General features: G+C 31.9%; 1 protein-coding gene across 2 annotated transcripts in view; it reads left to right on the top strand.

Annotated features, from left to right (window-relative positions):
• Window positions 1-24,242, top strand: part of CD226 (CD226 molecule) — a 150,913-nt gene that overhangs the window by 28,367 nt on the left and 98,304 nt on the right. The gene's annotated exons all lie outside the window — the stretch shown is intronic.

Below are 24,242 nucleotides of genomic sequence, written 5' to 3'. Positions count from 1 at the left end.
AATAAACAAACAAACAAGTAAGTAAATAAATGAAATGCTGGAAAGTACTGTTCAGGAGTAAGAATTAAGAGAGTACAAAGACTTGAATGCTACACAAAAACCCTAAACCTATATATATTATAAATAATTTCTTTGAGCAGAAAGTTGAGAGTACTAGACAAGATGACCATTGTATAGAAACACTAAATATGAAATCTTATTTTAACAGAAAAAAGTGGGTTTGTATTGTGGGTGTTGGAATCCTTACAAAGTATTAAGTCACTACAGTTGATAGAGACAATAATTATCTAATTTAGCATGGGTCATTATGATTGATCTGATCCTATGAGGAGATGTTTGGGCCAGAATTTGAAACAAGGTACTAAGTAGAAACAATGCTTTTGTTCACACCTTTAGAGAGCTCATATAAGCAAGAAACTCTTAGGGCCAGAGAGCACTCTGGGAGGAAACCCATAATCCCACTCTCATATCCCACAATCCCTCTCTCGGAAATGGAGCATAAATAGAACTTCAGTGAGCCAGTCAAGTTAGTTCAGCTGAAAAGATTGAGAGGGGAGTGTCAAGTGAGTTCAGCCAGAAGCCCTCTCTTGGAGGCAAGAGAGATTCATTCCATCTTCCATCTTTGTGCTGGCTGGAGCCTGAAGAAAGCAGAGGCAAAGGACAACTGTAAGAACTCTGAGAATCAAGCAGAAAGATAAGCCTCTAAGAAAAACTAACCGGACTATTTTGGAGGAAGCAATAAAAGATTTGAACTTTTAGCACCTGGCTGCATTTGGGTGATTATTACTTTTAACTGAAACCAAGGTTGCCTCCAGAAAACCTCCTCAAGAAACCTGTTCCCAGAGAGAACTATTATATTATTAAGGAAAAAAAAACACATATACAGTGGGAGATAATACAGATAACTGTATAAAGTAAGACTAATGATTTGTTGTGGAAAATATTAAAATTGTTACTCCAAAAATTTGAGAATAGAAATGAGAAGATAGAATGAACTATTGAAAAAACTATAATTTTTGTGAATTATTGACAGCTAAAAGTGGAAAAATTGATACAAGAATAGGTATTGATAGAGATCATTGCTATTTCCTAAGGAAATTTGGTAGATGTCAATATAATAAGCAAGCTCTTATTAAGCAGTTATTTAATAAGTAACAATCACTATTCTGAATGCTGATAATACAAAGAAAGGCAAAATCAGTACCTGACCTTATCAAGTTCATAATCCAGTGTGTGAGAAAACATGCAAACAGCTATGTATAAACAAGATCCATAGGAAATAAACTAGAGATAATCAATAGAGAGAAGGTATCAGCATTGAGGAGGATCAGGGGGATTTCTGAAGGTGGAAACAAAATGATGGACTCTGATATGATAATATAAAAAAAAAGACATTAAGGAGTGGAAAAAGGTCTGTACTAGAAGAAGAAAGGGGAGATATAATAGGACAAATTAGATCACATGAAGAGGCACAAAAGACCTATTACAACTGAAGAAAAGAAGGGAGAAGGATGAGCATTGTCTGAAGCTTGATCTCATCAGTTTTGGCTTAGTCAGTTGGGTATAGGAATATATCTAGACTTATAAAGAAATAAGAGGAGAAAGAAGAAAGAAAAAGGAGGGACAGGATAGAAGGGAAGGCAGAAATACTAGGGGGGGAAAAGGTAAGAAAAGGTGGGAGAGGAGACAGAAGATAAGTTAGTGGATGAGGTGAGTTAAAAGTACTACTAAGAAAAGGATGTAGGAGTAATGGGTTGGGTAAAAAACAATTACTAAAGACAGGGTGGAAAGAGAGAACAAAAGTATACAGGGGAGAAAATAGGATGGAGAGAAATACAGAGCTGGTAATCATAACTGTGAATGTGAATGGAATGAACTCTCCAATAAAATGGAAGTGAATAGCAAAGTAGATTTAAAAACAGAATTCTACAATATGTTGTTTCTAAGGACATATTTGACAGAGAGAGAGACATACAGAGAAAAGGTAAAAGGCTGGAACAGGATTTATTATGCTTCAAGTGAAATTAAAAAAAGCAAAGGTAACAATTCTGATCTCAGATAAAACAAGAGTAAAAATAGATTTAATTAAAAGAAATAAGGAAGGAAAGTACATCTTGATAAAGGGTACCTTAAATAATGAAGTAATAACTATTTAACAAAATGTATACGCACCAAGTGGTATAATAGACAAATTCCTAGAGAAGATTTTAAGCCAATTACATGAAGAAATAGACAACAAAACTATACTAGTGGGGGACCTCAGTCTTTTCCTCTCAGAATCAGACAAATCTAACCATAAAATAAACAAGAAAGAAACTGGGAAGGTTGATACAATGCTAGAAAACCTAGATATGATAGACCTCTGGAGAAAATTTAATATGGACAGAAAGGAATACATGGCACCTACACACACACAAAAAATGAGCATTTATTGAGGCATAAAAACATCATAATCAAAAGGCAGAAATAGAAAATGCTTCCTTTTCAGAACACAAAGCAATAAAAATTACATTCAACAAAGGAGTAGGAAAGAGTAGACTAAAAACCAATTAGAAATAAAATAATCTAATTCTAAAAAAACAATGTGTTAAAAAACAAACCACAGAAACAATCCACAATTTTATCCAAGAGAATGACAATAATGAGACAATATACCAAAACCCATGGTCCACAGCCAAAGTGATTCTTACAGGAAATTTTATATCTCTAAATAGTTACATGAATAAAATAGAGAAAGAAGAGGAGGATCAGGAGAGGTTTCTTGCATAAAATAAGATATTAAATGAGATTTGAAGGAATTGAGTGAAGCCAGTTGAAGATGAGAAGGTGAGATTAGTGAGAATTAGTGAGAATTAGTGAGGAACAGTCTCTAAAAATGCCTAGAATTGGAATATGGAGTGTCTTGTGTGAGGAAAAGTCAGGAGAATAGTGTCACTAAATTAGAGAGTAATTGGGAAGTTGCATACAAAAATTTGAAAGGTCAATGATGAGGGCAGGTGTGGCAGCTTATGAAGGGCTTGAACTTGCAAGAAAGGGGTGTGGATTTGATCCTAGAGGTGAAAGGGAGCCACTGGAGTTTAAGTTGGGAGTTGACAGTCATATCTGCACTTTAGGAAAATCATTTATATAGTTGAATGAAGGTTGTACTTGAATTGGGACACACTTGAAGCAGGCAGACTACTGCTTTCCTTATCTTTAATCTAGGGAAGATAATCCTTATTGTATTCACTTGTGAGTATTTAATGAGATGATGAATGTGAATTTGCTTTGTAAATTGTAAAACCTTATACCGATATCACTTTTCTCCTTCAACCAAGTACTCGTTTAGATATGCTCCTGTTTTTTCTCAAAATAATTTTCATGATACCTGGATTTCTCTGGAATAATATTTTTAAAACTATTCTCTCCCATGTTTCAAAATTCAGATTTGGGTGTGTGCATGTGTTTGGTAGCTCCTAAAGGAAAAATTGTGAATTATTTTCAGGGAATTGTTTTGGGCCTCCTATTCCAGTCAGAATTTAAAATCTTGTCATGATGTGTGGATCATTTTTAGAAAAAAGTTCATAGGAACATTTTACCCTAGATTCTTTGCATAGTTCAAGATGAAATAAGTATTTTTTTTTCCTTGTATATTCCTAAAACTGCTTGAAGTCAAAACCCCTTCACAGCCCAGAGGAAAAATCCTGATCATATACATGTAGCTGATTTAACGACCATATATCTATTATCTGAACTGATCTATGTTTTCCAAACCTCAGGCTCATTCTTTCTATTCTCATCAGGGGATCTATAGAATCTCTCTATTAACTAAATTTTTATTACTTACATATTCAATTTTCACCTCCAGTGGTTTTATATGGCATGATATAGCCACTATTATATTGCCCCTCATATATTATAAATTTTTTATGTTTGATTGTGTTTTCTGTGCCATGATAGCAAAATATACCATTGGTCCATCAGCTAATTAATTTTTGAAATGCAAGTTGAAGCAATGTCCTCTCTTTCTACCAATAATTCTGATTCCCCATTCAGATTGATTAAATTTCTTCAACTTAAAGAGATACATGCCTTTTTAAACTCATAATTATATCTGCCACTTTTCTGAACAGATGGGTAAGTCAGAGAACTGTTTTAACATCATCTAATAAATTGGAATTGGATAAGAATTCATAAAAAAAATGATATTCCTTCAGCTCTGGTGACTTGATCTATAAAAGGAGGATGAGAATTATTGTATAACATATTTAATAGGATTTGCACAAGAATAAAATGCTATCATTTATGTTAATGGGCTCCTTAAACTGTAAGTCCTTGTCATATTATCAAGTCAAAGCCCCTAATATCTTTTTTCTCTCCAAAGCTGTTTTTGATGTAATATTTAATCTTATATTTTCATGTATAAAATGTTTGGGAAGGAATCATAATGAAAATGTTACCCATCTCCAAAGAAAGAACAGATTGAAGCATACTTTATTTTACTTTATTTTTCTTGAGCTTTTTTTTTTTTCATGTTTTCTTTTAGAATATGACTATTATGGAAATGCTTTGTGTGACTGCACAAGTATAACTAACATTGAATTACTTGCCTTCTCAATGAGAGAGATTGATGAAGTAAGGATAGAGAATTTGGAACTCATAGTTTTCAAAATGAATGTCAAAATTGGTTTTACATATAACTGGGGAAAAATAAGATAATAAATAATTTTTTTTAAGTTAATGAACAAATATCCAAGGTTCTAATTCCAACTTTTAATCTCTTTAGCTTCTAACACACTTCTACAGATTTTTTGTTTTGAAAGGGAAAAGATGGTATTTCTAATTATTCTCAGTGACTTAAATTTATGTATTTTTTTACTTATATGTCATATTTTAGTTGCTATTATCTAAACACTTCTGAGCATTTCTGTTCTCCCCTCCCCAACTTATGAGTATGTTTTTGGTTCATTTAACTGGTAACAATTGGTCATTTGTCATGAGGCCATATTTTCTGTCATAGTGAGATTGAATGAGTAGGTAATTAATGTATTTGGGGGTTTTGTGCCAATAAGAAGATTAAGCATTTTCACAGCTTGAAAGTAGTTATCTGTGATATCCTGTGATAGAAAAGAAAGATTCATTTCTGGGTTCTTTGCCCAAATAAACCTAGAAGAATCTAAAGGGTAGTAGGATCATAAGGAAGGAAAACTAATTTAACCACATTCAGTAATACTGATAGCTTTTTCTGGGGAAAGGAAAATAGATTCTTAATATTATGATATGTATAAATTGGAAAGAATATTTAACATAATTTTGTGACATTATAATTATATTATCTTCTAAAGTCCTATTCTGATAGAGTCAATTTGACTCTAGTTTCTTAAAGACTGTGCTCTGATTTACTTTCCTAATTTCTTTAAAGGAACAAGTTCAAATGAGAAAAGTGAGTCACATCATGGGTCTGGGATAGAATTTGAACTCAGATTTTTCTGAGTTTTGAGAACTGAGAACTGAGTTCTGAGAACCAAACCTGGTACCCTATTCACTGCATTGTCTAGTTGCTTTTTCAAATTGCTTTGGAACAAAGGAGTTAATTTATGAATAAAAAAAATAAATTTATAATGGAAATTATTTATATTTAATTCATGTTTATGTAGTGTTTAGGGGTTTAATATACATTAAAATAATAGCTTCCATCAAAAGCCTCTTTCCAAGGACCTGGGATTAAGAAGTCCTTAGTTTTGGTGTCACTTAATGGTTGTATGATTTTGGACTAGTCACTTAAGTGTTCTTGGTCTCATTTTTGACATGTCTCCTTTCTAAAGTAAGGTGTTTAGATTTAGTGATCTCTAAGATTCCTTATTGTTCTGACATTTCTGTAATTGGCATAAAATATGTGAGCAAGCAGTGAATATCAAGTTTGTTTCTTAAGAAGGCAAGCAATGCATGGGATTAAAGCTTTTGAGCAGGAAGGTGACTGTAAAGGTTCATTCTTTCATACATGAGTCATAGAAAGGTAAAAAGAAAGCATGTGGTGAGAGTAGTATCTTTGGCAAGATAAATGACTTTGATACTACAGAATACATGAAGCATTGCATATGTTTCAGGATCATATAAAAGTTGTGGGCAGAATGTGTCATGGGGAAAATGCCTGAACCTTGAAGGCTTTTCTAGCAGAAGTTCACAAAGGGGAAGACATATAAAGGAAAGATATATTTACAATTAAGTCTTGGGTGACTGTGAGACCATTGTTTCCCAAACATAGGCAGAAGGAGAGAAGTAAGCTAATTTTGTACAGTTTCCCCACGGCAGGCAAACCACTAACTTATATAGCTCTAAGTCCTTCCAGATCCATTTCAGAGTTTGATTAGATATGGGAGGGGAATATAATGGGAAATGGAGGTGAGGTAATAGATACCCTCATGAGGAGGCAGATTACCACAGTTTTTAAAGAGCTGGTTCACCACTTCCAACAGAGTCTGGTAGTGCGCAGAACTCTCTATAACATATTATTAGTACTTCTGAATCAGTAATGATAAACAATTTTTTTTGTCAGACCTAATAACCATTTACTGCATTGTTCAGCAAAATGAAAAGGAAAGAAAGCTTTTCCAAATGCCATTCATGTCACATGCTGATGATTCCCTTTTTCTCTTCAAAATTTATTTCATCTTAAAACTTCTAGAAGAGATTCTTTCCTCATCCTCACTTCTCTCAGAGTCAACAAGCCAAGGCCACAAACCTTTATTAAGCATTTATTTTGTGCACTTAATAGCCAGTGTCCCAGGCTTGGAGATGCAAAGAAAGGCAGCTCATCATCGAGTTTAGAGGGCAACTTCTTATCTATGTTATGATGACCCTTTAAATCTTGTGGGGAAAATGAACCTCATTGTCCAATGTGTCTGAATTCTCTAGTTAAATTCTTTTTCTCCCTTTATTTTTAAAGCAGTTAGGTGTTGCAATGGATTGAGTGTTGGGCCTGTAGTCAGAGAGAATTGATATTTCTTCCTTTTTTGTTTTCTTAAGGTGAAAATACTATGTTGTGATCTACATTAAATCCCCATAGTCCTCTCTCTGAAAGCAGAAGGCTCTCTCCATTACAATTCTGTTGGAATTGTTCTAAATCACCTCATTGTTGAAAAGAGCTAAGTCAATCACAGTTTATCATCACATAATCTTGTTGTTATGTACAATATTTTCTTGGCTCTACTCAATTTGCTTAGCATCAGTTCATGTAAGTCAAAGAACTGATATTTTAACTCCATTCTTAATTGATTTCAAACTCATCCTCAGACACGTGTAACCTGTGTGATCTTGGATAAGTCACTTAACTTGCCTTTCTTTTTCTCCAGTAAAATGGGGGAATAATAGCATCTATTTCTTAGAGTGGTTGTAAGGATTCCCTAAGATAATACTTGTAAAGTTCTTAGCATTATGTCTGGCACATATTAATTGCTTGTTTATCTTATTTAGCAATTTAAGCATTTCAAAGTCCTTTATACACATGATCTTATTTGATCTATACTATAATCCTTAAAGGTATGTCCTACAAATATGATTATATATATTATACAGATGAGGGAATTGAGGTTCAGAGAAATAAAATGACATGTCAAATAGCTTAAATTAGGTCAGAAATAAAATTAGAATCCTAGCCTTTCATAAGAAGGGAAAAAGGACTCATTTGTGCAAAATGTTTTTAGCAGCTCTTTCTGAAGTGGCAAAGAATTGGAAACTAAGTAGATGTCCATCAATTAGGAAATGGCTGAATAAGTTATGGTATATAAAAATAATGGAATTTAATTTTTCTATAAAAGTGATGGACAGACTGATTTTAGAAAGGCCTGGAAGATTTACATGAACTGATGCTGAGTGAAGCAAGAAGATCCAAGAAAACATTGTATACAGCAACAGCAAGATTGTGCGATCATCAACTATGATAGACAGTTCTTTTCAGTGCTTCAATGATCCAAGGCAAACTTTGGATGGGAAATGCCATCCATATCCAGATAGAGATTTGTGGAGATTGGAGGTAAATCAACCTATTTTCACCTTTTTTTTTCTTATGGTTTTTCCCTTTTGCTTTGATTTTTCTCATATGGCATATACGTAAAAATGAATGTACATGTATAAAAAAAAGTTTTTACATTTAATCGGAGAAATAAAAAGAAGAAGAAAGAAGAAAAAGAATACAAAAATACCCAAGACTTTCCAATTCCTCAGACAGTCCTCATTCCTCTTGTAGCATCAGACTACCTTTTACTATCTTATTATCATTACATTATATGACCAAAAAATGTTGAAAGCCTGTGCCTTATACAATTATTTTTACTTAGAAGAACTTGTCATAAAATTGCTTCATAATAGCAAGTCATAGTTTTCCAAGTTTATCCATTTATTTTTTAAGTGGAGCCAAGGACAGCAGGAGAGCCACCTTTGAATTCAGTTTAATAAGCATTTATTAAGTACCTATGCCAGATATTGTATTAAGCTAGGAACAGAAAAAGAATACAAAAGGAACTTGAATTCTATTGGGGAAAAGGTAGGAAAAATAGCCCTAGATATTTTAAAAATTATATGTAACCTTAGACCAGTGGTGGCATAAATAGCTCAGATGCAAGGAATACCCAGACAACTTCTAATTTTCATGTTTTAAAATTTTTAAAGAAAATTTCACTTTTTTCCAACTAATAAACATTTATTTTTTCTCCTCCACTTTCTCTACCCTCAAAAAAGAAAAAAAAAGATATTTATAACAAATATGTTAGAAACATTTACACAAAATTCTTGTAACAAATATAAGTGGTCAAGCAAAGTAAATTTTTGTATTATTCCCATCTGATATGTCTCATTTTATTTGAATCTACCATTTCTTTGTTGGAGAGATATGGGGGAATATTTGTCAATAACATTCTCCTGGAATCTTGGGTGGATATTATATTGATCAAAGTTCTTAAGTCTTTCAGTTTTCACGTTGACCAAAATTTTCATGTTCTTTCTTCTAAACAAAACTTCAGCCACAATGCTAGGCATATAAAGAGGGTCACAAAGTAGTAATGATGTCCAAATGAATTTGCAATGATTTAAAATTTAAAATTTCACCTTTTCCTCCTTTCATGTTCCAGCAAAAGCTAAGTATTCTTAAGAATAACAAAGAAAGTGGATAATCCTGAAAAGAAACCCTTTATGTCTTGTTTGTTGACATGATATGCTTTGGGGAATATCTACCATTATGGCTGATAGCCAGGGAGGATAGTTCAGTCTAGACCTGAATGTGTATTTTTGAATACTATATCACCTCTACTCCTGACCAGTCTGACTTGTATTAATTGTGAAGCTTATTAATTTTCAGGGCAAGAGCCAAAAAACTGAAATGGAACCTCCAAGGTCTTCACCCTTAATCCTAGCTCTTGAACAATCTGTCATTTTGTGAATTTTCTGATTGAGTCTGGGATTAGGTTTTTAAAGAATCTGTGATTAAACCCTCTGAATCCTTCCCCCTGCCTTCTCTCCTCATTCTATAAGATGAATCCCATGACTAAGATCAATAATCCAATGATGTTCATTTCACAGATCTGACAAAAGAGAGCTAGGGAAGGTATGTGATTTAGGTGAAGATCACAAATATGTGACTCAAATTTAGGACTTTCAAATTCCACCAGAAGTGATTTTTTTTTTTTATCCTGCTGCCTTACTTTATACCTGTTCATCCAGTTCAACAAATTAGCCTTTTACTAGATGTGCTGTATGGGGTTTTGTATTTTGTCCTATATTGACTTGAAAGTTTTTTAAAATTCAGGATGTCAGGATAATTTATCCCCTGCCATTTAAACTAGTAATGATTTAATTATGTGAATCATTTAGATGTCTAAATTGCACCTGGGAATAAATGATATTTTCCTGTTGAATACAACTGAATCTATCAACAAGAAAAAAAAGATAGTTTGTTCTTCTGACTATTATTTTACAATAATGTGCTTTGGAAAGGAAATTGCAGGAACTATGATTAACTAATTGATTGAAGCACATTACAGGGTATTTGTATCTCTACCACTGGCTTTATAACATCCTGTGATTAGACTAGATTCAGAAATTTTATGGCTTTTTGTTTTGTTTTGTTTTGTTTTTAAAAGGCAAAAACATAAGTGTGATAAATGCAATTTCAAGGTAATGGAGTTAGAAAGCCATTATTGGAAGCAATTCTGAAGGAAAATAGAGTGTAAAATGATGACTTAAAATATTTAAAATTATGGGGGTGGAAATTAAATTGCAAGCTTTGGAGGGACTGTGTGCTGCGCTAGGGAAAATGAAATTTATCCTGTATCAAGGGAACTAGTTTAGAATGAGTTGAAACAGCCTGGGAGAATGACAAAACCTTGAAAACCTAGTCTTTTAAAGGTTTTCATTTCTTTTCTTTAAAATTGTACCGTAGCTGATTTTTTTTCATAGCATATCTTTTGTCAGCATTCATTTTATGTGAAACTAAAAGACTCCTTCAGTTTTGGGATCATCTTTATTTTCATTCATATTTCCTCCTAATTTTTTATCTATAAAACCATCCTTGAAACAAACAAACAAAAAGAAAAGGACAAATAAAACATTACAACAATAGTAACCAACATATAAACCAAGTTTCACTTCCATACCCTTCTTCCTTGCTTTGCAAAGAAGCAGAATAAGGTATCTTTTCATATTTTATAAATATATAACAATAAATTTCCATTTAAATAAAGCATATGTAATAATAGAAAAATTATATTCATGAATTTCCATCTTTTCTTTGCTTCTTTGTAGGTTATTCTTTTGTTCTTTGCTATGCACTTTTTATTTTCTTATTTTTTTCCTCTTTCATTTCTCCCATCTCCCCCAAGTAGGTTACAGATAAACACAGATATATTTATAGATACATATATATATATATATATATATAAACACACATATATGCATAAGACATATATATATATATTTTTTACACACTCACACCCACCCCCAGACCCACATATGTATGCATATATCTATATACACACATACATAAACTTACATGCATACGCATTGTTGGGGTTTTTTTTTTAGCATAAATGACAACAGAACCTTGTCAAATTTTTTTCCTATTTCTATTTATGTGATTGTGTTGTTTTGAATACTTTTAATTAATATAATTTTGCTCATTTCCCCCCTTACCTTGAATTATCTATATATGTATATGTGGTAAAAATCCCACCTGATCACAAAGAATTTTTTTTTTTGCTATAGTTTTTTAACCAGGATTAAAAAAAATTAAGACTCAATATTCAGAATCATATAATTTTATAGTATTTCTTTTCTTTCATCACCATTTTTGTTATTAAAAATAATTTGTTTCACAAAAGAATTGGGAAGTATTTTCTTTCTCAATTTTTGAGAATAATTTGTATAGTGTTGGTAGAAAAGATACTAGAATACTTCTAAAAATCTATCAAGACCATCAAGACCAGTGTCTCCCCTTCCCCTTCCCAGCACCGGAATTTCCACACAGCTACTTTTAGTTCTTTTCTGAAATTGTATAATTAAAATATCTTGTTTAAAATAGAGTGGAAACAATGACTAATTCATCATCATTATGGTCACATAATCCCCAAATTCAAGGACCTCAAGTTAATTTTTAAGAAATAAATGTTTTATATGAAACATTTTATTGGGCATCAGTGATCTTTGCCTTTTATTTTACTACTAAGTCATTCCATTAATATAATTGAAAGCTAACTTATCTCAGAAAAATTGCTAGTAAGAAAAATTATGTTTCTTATCTACCTAATATATAGAAAAGATTTTTTATTTTTATTTAAAAAATTTCAGCAATATGGAAAATTTCAGGTGTAAGGGAGTCTTTTCAATCTGCCCAGAATTTAGTAAACAACTAATAGTCAAATGCTTGCCAAAGTTGCACAGTTAGTAAGAAAAGATTACTTGATTCCAAACCCAAGTTTTTGTCTTTTAGGGCATCTTATCTTTATTAGTATATTCAACTAAATTCATCAGCAAGACACATTCCTTTATCATTGTAAATTGAATCCTAGAGTGCATTAAAATATGTGTCATTGGAGAATGACTCAAATAAAATTAATATTTGTATTGAAGGTTGATGATATTTTAGCAGTGGTACATGAGGATATGGGAAGGTGCTTAACATTTCTCTGTATACATTCAACAATGCAGCAAGGATTTTTGTGGAAAGAGCATTGTACCTGAAGTTAGAAGATCTCATTTGAAAAAAAAAATGGATTTTTAATAAGATGGGGAGGTTCCAACACTATGTAAGCACAAACAATTTGCTTAACCTCTTTGAGACTCAATTACTACTGTAAAATTTGGTACTCAGAGGCACTTAGATAGAGCAGTGGTTTGAACACTGACCCTGAAATCAGGAGGATCTGAGTTCAAATGTGGTGTCAGATACCAACAATTACTAGCTGTGAGACCTTGGGCAAGTCACTTAACCCCAAACTGCCTCTCAAAAAACTCCAACAAATCTCAAAAAATAAAATTTAGTACTCAGTTTACAACATAGGAAGAAATATTTTTAAACATCTCAAAGTGTTTTGAGATGATTATAATTGCCATCATTATTATTTTAATTTTCTTAGTTTACTGCTTACAAAAATTTAGGCTCTGAGAATGTGTTTTTTCATTTGTAAATTGGTTCCTTCTGATTCCAAGATGAGACATGTGTGTTGCAGTGGAGAGAGAGCTGGTCTCTGAATTAGAATGACATGAACTTAAGCCTTGCCTTTCACCAAGTCTTTAAATATATAAATTGCAGATCTGCATTAATCCAGGAACTATACTTATCAAAAGTTTTTTACCAATGAATTCACATATTGATTCTCAGGCTATCCCAATATAAAATAATTATACCTGCCTTGTCTACTTCAAAAGCTAGATATAAAGATCAAATAAGATCATATTTGTGAAAATACTTGACATGAATTCCTTCTATTTCTTCTCTCTGATCCTTCTTTCTTCTAACCATTAATGCACATATCCCACACATACATGTATGCAAACTCATATCATATGCACATACATATACATACCAAATATACATAGCAAACCATACACACATAATACAGACACTACTCGTATACTCACATACCAAAAAACTACACAAAAACATATACCCTATGTGAAACCCAAAGTAACATCAATGTGTTGCATTGTTTGAAATAATATTTCCCAGAAAAATTCTTAGCTAGAGAACATGACCCCTATTTATTTAAGTGTTACTATTTCCAAATAATTTTAGATTGGAAAGTTTCTTTCCTTTAATATAAAAACTTCCTTCATACTTTGGGAATGACTCTTACTTGAAAGTGACTATCAACTCTTAAGCCTTTTTTAGAATTCATCAAAGTGGGTTTTTGAGATTGTAAAACTAAAATTTCTAATTTTAATTTAAGCTTTGATTTGTTTTGTGGTCATGATTGGCTAAGCTTATTCATCTTTATGTTCTCTGTTTCCCTTTATATAAAATGAACATTGTGAATTACTTTTCTTCCCTAGTATTGTGACATATAATTAGTATTTGTAAAGGTAACCTGAGACCCAGAAAAAATATTCCTTATCTTAGTGATGACATGATGACAGTACTAATTTATAGACTTCTTTAGGAACTTTTTTTAAATAGCTTCCATATTACCTATAAGTAGATACTACTTAATTAAATATTTATTGATTGATAGACCCTCATAGAGGCATGAGATGTTAAGTGACTTCTTCAAAGTTACACAATGAAAATAAGTATGGGTGGCAAACTGAAATTTCCCAAACAAGAAGGTGAACTTTTAAAGATAATCATTAAGCCTGAGTGGGATGAGATTTATGCATATAACATGGTTTTTGAAGGGTAAAAAGGCTAGCATTTATAGAACTCTTTAAGGTTTGCAAAACACTTTACAGGTATTATTTCTGATCCTTACTATAATCCAGTGCTATTGTTATTAACCCTATCTCATTCTACAAATGAGAAAGTTGAGGTACACTGAGTAAAGTGATTTTTGCCCAGGGTCATATAGCCATTGTGTAATTTGAACTGGATTTGAACTCCATTTTTGCTAACTCTAGGTAAAGTACTGAACAATATAGTTTTCGAAAAGTGTTATTAGTGGTTGTGGAGTTAGGTTAAAAATGTAATTTTGTGAAGAAATTGAGGAATATAGTAGTGATAAATCAATGGAGAGCATTTGGCCAATGATCATTGGAAGAAAAAACATAAATATTGTGGTGATAGTATACTAGATAACATCTGGAGAAAATAAAGTAGGTGTTAGAAAACATATTATGAATCTTGTCTAGAGACATGATAGAATAATGATGGAGGATTTCAATTATTTAGATATTTGCTGGAATTCTCTCTGAGCAGTTGAATTCCTGATTTGATGATTTTTTTTGTTCAAATGGATATAGAAATGATAAGCATTATTTTTGATTTGATTCTTACCAATGGTCATGTTTCTCATTGCCAAAGCTGAAATTATGGAAAACTTGTAAGAAAATGACCAGCCCATCTTAGAAATTTTGACATCTTTTCTTACTAACTGTGCAGCTTTGGACAAGCATTTGACTATTAGTTATTTACTAAATTCTGGGCAAGTTGAAAAGACCCCCTACACCTGAAAATCTGATATATTATGACATACAGTATAGACTTTGGAGGAGTATATTTCAAAGGATTCAGAGAAATAATAGGAAGTTTCAACACCTAAAATACTAGAGTGAGAGTTAGCCTAAGAGATATGAAATGCTCTGAAGAATTATATTTTGAAGGCACAAACAGAAATAATTCTGATTTCCAATAAGCAATGAAGAGTTCTTTCCTCCTGAAAATTCTTCATAGAAAAATACCCAAGACACCCTGCAATCTTTGTTCAAAAATTTCTACTGATGGGAAAACCATTAATGCAAAAAAAAAAAAAAAAAAACTCCTACTATTCTGGGGTAGCTGAAATAAATTTTGATTTTTCTTAAAACATTAAAACATACTAGCACAGTAACAACACATATGTATATATATATATATATATATATAATCCAGATATTTGCTAGATCTTTCTCTGACTGAAGATTAAATTGAATTCTTGATTTGCTAGATTAAAATTCCATAATTCAAAAAAGCTGATGGAATATAATTGTTATGGGCCAGAACTCTGAAACAAGGATTCTTACAAAGTGTTGTCAGTGGAATTGATAGACAGTGGTTATCTAGTTTAGCATGGTGCTTAATTGTTCGCTAGTTCAGTACATGTACTTAGTACTTAGTTCTACAGGATTGTCACCTATTCTACAAGATTCATACCTATGATAATGTAATTATAATATAGCATATAATCTGGGACAAACTCAGCCAGATTCATTCATTCCATCTCACATCACCAAGGTGGCAGGTCTGTCTTTCTTCATTTCTCCCCAGAAGGCTTCTAAGAAAACTGCCCAGACCCAGGCAAGGACATAATAAAGAATTTGGATTTTAACCCTTGGCTATTCTTGTGGTGATTACTGAACTGAAATAAAGGCTGCTCCCAGAGACCCCAGGAAAACCAAACCAGAGAACACTACATATTAATAATAATTTTTGACTTGATTCTTATTAATACAATTATCTTTCTCATTGTCAAAACTGAAATTATAGAAAAATAAGTTTATAAAATATATAGGTTACACATAGGTAACATTAGACCTTTTCAAATACATACATATGCCCACTCCTATACATGTATCATATATATATAAGATACATATTTAACATAATATGTAATATATATTATACAGAGACAGACACATGAAGAGAAAGTCAGTTTTAGAGAGAAATACAGAGAGACCATTTGTGGTTAGTAAAGTGTCTAACATGAGCTATTTTATTCGATTCTCACAACAATCTTGTAAAATGGGTGTTATTATTACCCAATTTTAAAGCTGATAACTTTAAAGTTGATAACTAGAGAAAGGTTCAGTGACTCGCTCGGGAATACACAGTGCCCCCTGACATACCAAAGTAGTAGGGAGCTACATTCATAGTGCTCCTCTTCCTCTGCTGTCCTCTCTAATAAAACTACTAAAGTCCTCACTGTCTTGCCGACTTGTTGGGTCATTGCTATTATCCCCTTAATCTGAGCAATAGCATTTGGTAATAGTGATGTTTCAGGAACTCGATTTTAAAGAATTCCAAGTGTCTATGTAGGAAAGCTTTATATGCCTTAAAACAAGGAACCTTAGAAAAATTGTACCAGATTGTTCCTTATTTATTTCTAGCTTATGGATAAAAATACAAGTAATTTTTAAATAAATTTCGAACACTAAAACCTTTGGGTATTTTTTTTTTTTACTTTTTGTCCAGAATAAGTATACTGAATACAATCATTTAAAAAATATATCCAAACCAAATTCTCCCAATATTTTGATCATAGGGTTCAAACTATTTAATAAGCTATTCTTGTTTCTGGTGCTTTGATATCTTCATCTTGCAGTTACTGTTTGTGGCAAGTTTTATATCTTCATACATTTATTTGGATATCCATCATTTAGCTCTAGCCCTTGTGGTGAAGTATTCATATTTTTTTGTAACCTAGGAATGCTTTTTGTTTTTAATCTACACACATCTACACACACCAGCTTGTATGTAAATGTTGCAAAATTTAATGAAGTCACTAATTTGATAAACCACAAGTTTCTGTTTTCATCTCTCTTACTTATATTTTTCCCTGAGAAAGAAAAAAATGAAATGCTAATATCCAAGATGGAATCCAAATCCTGGCTATCTAAATCAGATTGAATATGAAAAGAATTCCTTTTCACAGTACAAATTTATGGTATTTGAAAACTGCCAACAAATGGGTACCTATGTCATTTAAATTCAGATATTTATACTTAATAACTTTATACTTAGTCAAGTCATTGAATCTCTACTTCAAATTCTCAGCTTTAAAATTGGTAATAATAGCATCTTTTTTACAAGTTGGTTGTGAGAATCAAGTGAAATACTTTATACTAGGTGCTTTACTAATCACAAGTACTCTGTCTCTACAAGTGACTTTTTCTATATCTGTCTCTCTCTCTATGCAATATGTATTACATGTTATATTAAATATGTATCGTATGTATATTACATATGTATATGTATGTATATGAAAATGTCTAATGCTCTCCTATGTATAACCTCTATAAACTTATTTTTCTTTAATTTCAGTTTTAGCAATGAGAAAGATAATTGTTGATAAGAATCATATCAAATATAGTGATTGTATTTTTTCAGCCTTCTAAATAATAGAGTTTTAATCCAGAAAGTCATGAATTCAATTGCCCTTCAGTCACAGAACTCCAACAAATATCTAGATTACATGTATACATTTATATTATTATTACATTTTAGGGTTTTAAGAAAAAATATTTCAAATACTCAAATAATAGTACCTATTTTGGCATTAATGACTTCTCCATCATAGAAGTTTTTGAGCAAAGTTTGCAGAGTGTCTTGTATATTTTCTATAGAAGAGCTGATAGGAGAAAAAAAACTTCATTGTTTATTGGAAGTCAGAGTTGTTTCTATTTGTGCCTTCATAACATAATTTTTGAGAGCATTTCATCTCTTTTAGGCTAACTTTTGCTCCAGCATTTTAGGCCTTGAAACCCTATCATTTCTCTGAATCTTTTGAAATATACTCTTCCAAAGTCTAGTGTATGTCATACTATATAAGGCTTTTAGCTTCTTTATCAAAAATTCTAAGATGGGCTGGTTATTTTCCTACAAACCTTCAACAACCAAAATTTGTACTATGTCCTCTGGTTAGGACATTCTAAACCTGCCCAATTTATGGAAATGAGATAGAGTAAGACTGGGCTGGAGAAGAACTCAATGAGGATATAGGTAGGAGGCAAGTAATTTGATAGATTCCTATTTTAACTCATTTTTCTTAATGAAATTAAAGTTAATTCTCCTAAGTCCTATTTCTCTGCTTGCTGAAGGACTTGCTTTTACTTATACACCTCTAAAATAGGAGCCCAAGGGCAAACATTCTGTAATCCTCCACTCAATTGTTGATTTTTTTCCCCTTGCTTTGTATTAAAAGAATGAATTAAGTTTGGGTCTAGGAAAAGTTATCATTTTGTCCTTTGATATCCATGGCTACTTCTTTGCCATCAGATAAAACAGATTTCTTTTCATGCCCCAAGTGAAAGATATTGAACAGAAATAAGTTTCAGACTTGTTCTCTCTTGTATTATCTGACTTTCTCCTTGTTTACTTGTCACTTCTGTATTAGTCTACAACTACTGTTTTTACCTACAATTGCATTAAAAAATAATGACTGGATTGTTTGTTTTAACTGCTTTAGAACTTAAGCTAAACTTAAGCTAAATAATTTTTTGTAACATAGCATATAAGAAATCATGCTTATTTTCTTGCTATTTGAAATAACTTGGAGCTCTCTTGAAGCAAATTATTACAGTAATAAAGTCACCTGACAGATTATTCTAAAAGGGCTCTGATGCAGAGATGGATTGGTTTCTGCCACTATCATTTGTTAAAGCCTATGATTAAAGTCCTAGATACTCAAGAATACTGAGAATCTTATTAAGAAGTCAATTAGAGAATTAGACTTGGAACAAAGACTCTCAGATTTCATGTCTAAATGTATTTTGTCTGGACTATCTAGGTTTGATCATCTCTATATGTAAAGGGGGAAAATCTATCATAACCAAAGAAAAATTAATATTGTCCGCTTAAATTCTACTGTTTAAAACTCACTATTCATCTCCATGTGATTTTTCTCTCAAATGACAGTTAGTTACTAACAGTTGTAATTGATAAATCAAGAAATATTTATCAAGCATCTACTGTGTGTAAGGTAGTATAATGAATATGGCTGCATCCCTCCAGGTATCATTAAGAAGATTTTGAATGTCAAGGGAATCAATAAAAAAAGTGAAGAAGGCAGACTAGCCTTACCAGATCTCAAACTGTATTATAAAGTAGTAAATGATCAAAACCAGCTGGTACTAGTAAGAAATAGAGTGGTGGATCAGTGAAATAGATTGGGAACAGCTTACATTAAAGTAAATGATCATAGTAATCTGATATATGATAAATCCAAAGATCCAAGATTTTGGACCAATGACACATTACTGCCCCAAAACTGCTGGGAAAACTGGAAAACTATGGCAGAAACTATATGTAGACCAATATCTTACAATGTATAATAATGGATATGTGATTTACACCTAATAGGTGATACTACAAGCAAGTTAGGAGAGCATGGAATAGTTTATCTATGGATAAGGGAAGAATTTATTACCAAGCCAGTGATAGAGAACATTATAAAATATACACATATATATTTAAAATGATTAATAGAAAACTGGAACATTGAATAAGGAAAAGATGAGTTCTTAGTGGTTATCAGTGAGTTCAAATCAGCACACTTTGAGAAACTACATTGCTATATGGGACTGATACATGGGAAACAAAAGCTAGATTATTGCATCTTCAGGCATTCTGGAAGAAAATGGGAAAGATGACATTATAAAAGGCAAGCAAATGTTTTCCTGATTTTTCAAAAAGCATGAAAAAGGTGGATATTCAGAACCATATGACAGTGAACACGATAGTAATTTCTGGTAAAATATAGAAGAGATCATTGAAATGAATGATTTGTCAGAACTTAAAAAGTGAAGAGTAAATATTCATGAGCCACATCAGATTAACAATTTCTTTTTCTAAAGGGTCATTAAATTTTTTGATTTTTTTCCAGTAGGCTTAAGCTCATTAAACATAGTCATTAATTTTGTTTTTGTCCTTGATTTCCTAGCATCTAGCACAGTGACTTCTACATAATAGGTGTTTAATAAATATTTTTAAATTGAATTGTTGGGTAGTATGCCTGCATTTAAAAAAAATGACAAAAACTCATGATCCAAGTGAACAAAATGGAGTGATATGGGCTGGATAAAAGTTCACGCGGAAAGTTTCAGGACTACTAGAACTAGAGTATTACTCTCCAACTATGTAAAGCTTTAAAAAAATGGTAAGGAAACCTGTATTTACATAAATAGTTTAAAAAGGTCAAGTGATGCTATTCTCATAGTTTATGTAATAAGATAGTTGCACAAAGATAGCTCAAATGAAAAATTCAGTTTAATAAGCATTTAATAAGGATCTACTATATACCAGGCATTGTAATACAGATGCATACACAAAAATAAAAGTTTTACCATCAAAGAGTTTATAATCTATATGGAGAAGGAACACACTCTCTCTTTCTCTTTCTCTCTCTGTCACTGTCTCTGGTGCTTGTAAATTTAGGGAGACAACTAGAAACGAGGAATTGATATCAGGAAAAATTCCCTTTGTGTGATGCTATGAAAGAAACAGTTTTTACTTATCCTAGGTACATAAGACCTTCTCTGAAGTAATATACATTACCTTCTCCTCCCAAATGGCAATGGACTAGCCATCAAAATGCATGCCATAAGCAAGTATTAGGCTCTTGTCATCTACTATTATCTTTTGAATTGTTTAGTCTTAACTGATAAGATCCTGCAATGCTCTGCACCTTAACTCAACTGGACAATCTTGCCATCTTTAGGGTATCTGCCTTCCATGTGTAAAAGTAGATTCTAAATGATAGTTTAATGTACTTTTGAAAGGTATATGTTTTCTGTTTTATGCTTCATTTGAATCTAATAATAGAACCAATAAATCATGCTTTCACTACTTGCATTCATAAAAGAATCGCGAATGGTCTTAATATGTGGAAAATATGTTTTCAGTTTATGTTCTTTTTTTCTTCCTACAAGGTCAGATGCTTTATTGAAATCAATAAGCAATAAACAGAACAAGATTTTGTAGTGCCTTCTGTACCTTTTAGTCACTTGTGTGATTGTAAAAGGTAGTCTCTTGAGTGATCTTAATATTTTCTGGAATGAGGGAGGTGATAGTCTTATGGTGTTTTGCTCTATTAAAATATGTTTAGAGAATTGTACTGGTTTTGATTTTCAGATTTTAGTAGTGTTGTTTACCAGTGATGAATTGACCAATAAATGTCTGAGGCTGAATTTGAACTCAGTTCTTCCTCACTCCAGGCCCAGTACTTTATTCAAAGAGTTACTAATTGTCTCAAGTGTTGTAAGTAATAAAGGGCTATATAAATGCCAGTTATTATTCCAATAAGGAGATTTAAAATTATGTTATTGATGATCAATTAAAGCATTTGGGAATCTTTATTCTTGAGAAGAGAAACAAGAGAGGTAGGAAAATAGGAAGTATAATTTTTGAAACTAAAAAACTAAAAATTTCCTGGAATAAGTATTAATTAGTTTTGTTAGACTCATAAGGGCAAAAATTAATATCAAATGCAAAGTTATAGGGATGTGGATTCCAACTTAGCATAAGTAAAAAAAAATTTTTTTCTAACAATTAAAACTGTCACAAAATTGAGTTAGTTGCTTTGCAAACTAGAGTTAGTTGGATGCTAGATAATGCCTTATAATTATTATGGATATTGTAGGAAGAGATTTATGCTTTTTGACAATATGACTTCTAAGGTTCCTTTTTGACTTGGGATTCACAAACCTGTTTTTTATTTTTAAAATAGAGTTCGTTAATTATACATATATTTTATTTTATGAATTAAAGAAAATAATTCTGAGAAAGAACTATGCAAATGCCAAAAATTGGCAAGATAAAATAAAATAAAGGTTAAGAATTTCTGCTTCAAAATTCAAGTAAACCTATTATTCTATAAAGGGGTTACTATGTTACACCTCTCACATGATTTTCATTTTAACTCAGAAACTATAGATTTTTGCATTTCTAATAATAGAATTTGAAATAACAGGAGGAAAGAGAGGTTTTTGAGCTGGAGTCCTTTTTGGTTTCCCTCAGATAAAGCTATACAATGTTCCCTTCCTCAGCATATAGTCAAGGCCATCCTGGATAAGATTAGGATCCTCTCCCCTCTTCAATATGGCCATCTGAGGCAGCAAATTGTATTCTAGCAGAGAATAAATGAAATTAGAAATTTGACTTTCCTTAATATAGATATGGTATTAATTTAAGATCTCTGTTTTGAAATATCTCTTAAATATAGTCCTTAAAGATTTAATTTTGTGAATCTGTAATATCAATAACCTAAAAGACTTTCCTTTTTCCAGTTAAGGGACATTGGGATATTGAAGTAAATTTCTGACTTTTCTATAGAATTTTCTGGCAAAAAGTCTGCAGTAAAGTTCTTAGACTGGGATTTCAGTCACTGCAGTTTTGGTGCAACTCATCTAGTATTCTTTGGCTTTAATAAGATCCTAAAAAATGGGTTATTTCTGCCTCATGGTATAAAATGGCTCCCATCTTTACATACTTCAGATTAATTTAACTGATACTGTATATGACTGACTTAGCCAGAGGTAAATGCAGCTTCCTGAAGTAGAGATATTTTTCTCAGCCTGAAGTGAAGAAAGACAGTGAATTACTTTAAACACCAGGTCACTTGGACGAAAGTTACAAATGAGACTCATTCCCAGGGGAACTAGTACTGAAATCATTTGGCTTAGTGTGCAAAAGTAGAAGATAATAGTAAAATTTTAGATTATTTCAAGGTTATTTAAAGATTATTTCATGCTGGAATGGAAAGAATATAGGAATTGGAATCAGGCAAGGTTTGGGTTTAACTCTTCATACTGGTACCTACCAGCCCTGTTGTTATAGTAGATCACAGAATCTCTAGGCTTCAGTTTCTACAAATGTAAATTGCTTCCTATGATTTCTGGAAATGTTATAGGGAATAATATAATGAAGAAGAAAGTGAACAATTATTAAACACCTATTATGTGCTGGACACTGAGCAAAATTTTTTATATATAATCTTATTTGATCATATATTTGATCATCATATAATGATATTTGATCACCCTGTGAAATAGATGGCACATTTTACAATTAAGAAAATTAAGGCAAATATAGCATACATAACTTGCCTAGTTATACAACTAGTAAGTGCCTGACTTCAGATTGGGATACAGTTTTTCTTTATTCTAGGCCCAGTATTCTATCCATTGTGTCACTTAGCTTTGTATACATTTATCAATATTACTTTAATGCTTATAACAGCTCTAAAAATAAATATTATGTATATGTGTGTTTTTACTTATATATACATATACATATATATACATATGTGTATATATATATATATATAAAACATTTATTTTTAGAGATATGCAGAAATAGATTTTCTAAGCTATTTATTATTAGGGGTATATCCTTTAATGCCTTTTGTTGTCTTTCATACTGGTAATCAACAAAAATATTTGATGGTGTCAAACTTATCTTACACATTTGAAAAGCAGCCTTCCCTCTGTATTCATGGGTTTTTGCAATTCTCTTTGTTTTACTAATCAAATGAAAGTTATCTCAATTGTCATTTTCTCCAACCATAATCCTGTCTAATTCTGTGATGTTCCCAACAATTGCTAATCTAGTGAGCACCTCTAATTACAGAGAATTGCTACCTTTGAGTGCTGCTCTTTCCATTTTTGGACATCCCTAATTACTGGAAAGCTCATAAATAGAAGACAAAGACTTTTTTTTTTCCTGCAAGGTGCCTCTGCTTAAAGAGCACAACAGTTTCTTGGTCTAAGAAAGGACTTACTGTCCCTAGATAAAATTGTGAAGTGGACAAACTATGTCTTTGGCATCTCAGGCTCTACTGAAACTTTTCCCCTGATCAATTGCATCTTTATTTTGATTATCCCTCTTTATTTCCTGTTTGTTAGGTACCTGTCATCCTTCTTCCTTTCAAAACGTATACTTAGATATGGTGTCAGTTACTGACAACTTAGTGTAAATTTAAATCAGTACATTGAAATGCACATGTATTTCAACAATATCTTTAATTATGGAATACAATTTCTGTAAAATGAATTTGAAATATTACTGGTAGAAAAAAAACTTTACCAGAGTATCTAAATTATAATACTAGAAACTTGTTTATTCCATAGGGTCTCTGCCAAAGACATAACTAGTAATTATTGAATCCTGATTAAATTTAGGTGAGCTTTTTGGGAAACAATTTATTTGGTCAGGTGATCCTTAAGAAGGGAAGACAGCAATCAGGTGAGTCCCAAGAGCAGGGTACTACAAAGACAAAAGCAGTGACTTTCTCAGACTAAAGAGGGATAGTCACGCGGACCAACAGATAAATAGAAGGACAAAGGATGGATATTTACACCCTGAAAAAATC

Source organism: Antechinus flavipes, chromosome 1, assembly GCF_016432865.1.
Source record: "Antechinus flavipes isolate AdamAnt ecotype Samford, QLD, Australia chromosome 1, AdamAnt_v2, whole genome shotgun sequence".
Taxonomy (NCBI): domain Eukaryota; kingdom Metazoa; phylum Chordata; class Mammalia; order Dasyuromorphia; family Dasyuridae; genus Antechinus; species Antechinus flavipes.
This window is presented reverse-complemented; position numbering and strand designations above follow the sequence as displayed.